The 1,464-nt window shown below is 43.0% G+C and overlaps 1 non-coding gene across 1 annotated transcript; it reads right to left on the bottom strand.

The window, feature by feature from the left end:
• Positions 1-797: 797 nt before the first annotated feature.
• On the bottom strand, positions 798-904 carry LOC145080767 (small nucleolar RNA R71). The gene has a single exon (XR_013695353.1). It is a non-coding gene; the product is annotated as a small nucleolar RNA R71 (small nucleolar RNA).
• Between the last annotated feature and the right edge of the window lie 560 nt (positions 905-1,464).

Raw genomic sequence — 1,464 nt, 5'->3', positions numbered from 1 at the left:
AGCCTGAGTTGATTCGCCAAGTGCAATCGTAGTTACTCGACGAGTCCATCGCTGAAACTCACTTTCGTTTTTATTTTATTTTTGTTCTTTTTACGTTTGTTTCTTGTTTTGTTTGCAGTTTGTTTATGACCAGGGGAGGGGGTACACCTTTAATCCCATCGCTTGAAGACCCGGAAGCAACGTTGAGGAAAAACAAAGGCAAAAACGTAGGAGAAACCGCAACATCGAAGAATTCACCGTTGAAGAATCTAAAGGCTGTTTGTGGCAAGAAAAAGGGCAAGAAGGTAGGAGAATCCAACTTCTCTTCAGTGGCGGGCAAAGAACCGAAGAATGAGGACACCGGGTATGAAACCGAAAGGGAAGAAACCGAATCCGAAGAAGGAAGCGATTTTGAAGACGAACCCGCCAACACCATGGCTAACATCGATGACTTTCCTATGGGTGAATGGAAGAAGAGGATACGTGACGATACCGGCCCAGGATTCGTGCAACCCGTGATTCCTGCGACAACTACTTTCGAACTCAAAGGCGACATACTTGCTCAACTTAAGGAAATTCCCTTTTATGGAAAAGATCACGAAGAAACATACAAACATTTGGATGAGGTCAACGATGTAGCCGACTACTTTAATGTTCCAAATGTACCCTGCGAAACTATTTTACTTCGTATGCTTCCACTCACATTCAAAGGAGTTGCGAAAGATTGGCTGAAATCACTCCCTCCCGGATCCATCACTACATGGGCCAAGATGAAAGAGGAATTTATTGACCAGTTTTGCACTCCTGTGAAGATAGCCAAATTGAAGAAAGCCATAGCCAACTTTGAACAACAAGCTGGAGAGTCACTTTATGAGGCTTGGGAGAGATACATGGGCCTACTAAGGAACTGCCCACATCATGATCTAAACAATCAATAAGAAGTCTCCATTTTCTATGATGGAGTCAATGTAACAACTAGGCAGCTCCTTGACTCGCAAGGACCTCTCACAAAGAAGGCATCCCCGGTGATCAAAGAACTAATTGAAGAATTCTCTAAGCACTCTAGAGAATATCATAACCCAATGAATGACTTGACTCGAGGGGCGGTAGATTCTATCACTGATGACATGGCAACAATGATGGCAAAATTGGAAAGCCTGGACTGAAGAATGACTAAGATGGACCAATCCATCCCTGCTATTAGAGTAGGATGTGAAAACTATAGAGGGCCCCACCTTACAAAAGATTGTGATCTTGATGAGAATGGGAACCGGAAGGTACAAGTATGCTATTCAAATGGTGATAGGTTTGATGACAACTGGCGGAAACCAAAGAAAGAATGGCTACCATATGATGAGTACAAAAAGACAAGGGAAGAAAAGTATAAGCAAAAGGAGAGAGGATATTATCAAAAGGAGGAACCGATACATGAAAAGAAATCAGATTTGGAAGACATGCTTACAAGATTCGTGGCCGCATCCGAGA

The sequence above is a fragment of the Lactuca serriola genome, chromosome 1, assembly GCF_051521515.1.
Source record: "Lactuca serriola cultivar US96UC23 chromosome 1, Lser_US96UC23_V15, whole genome shotgun sequence".
NCBI classification, from domain to species: domain Eukaryota; kingdom Viridiplantae; phylum Streptophyta; class Magnoliopsida; order Asterales; family Asteraceae; genus Lactuca; species Lactuca serriola.
The sequence above is the reverse complement of the archived record's forward strand: the minus strand, read 5'-3'. Positions and strand labels throughout refer to the sequence as shown.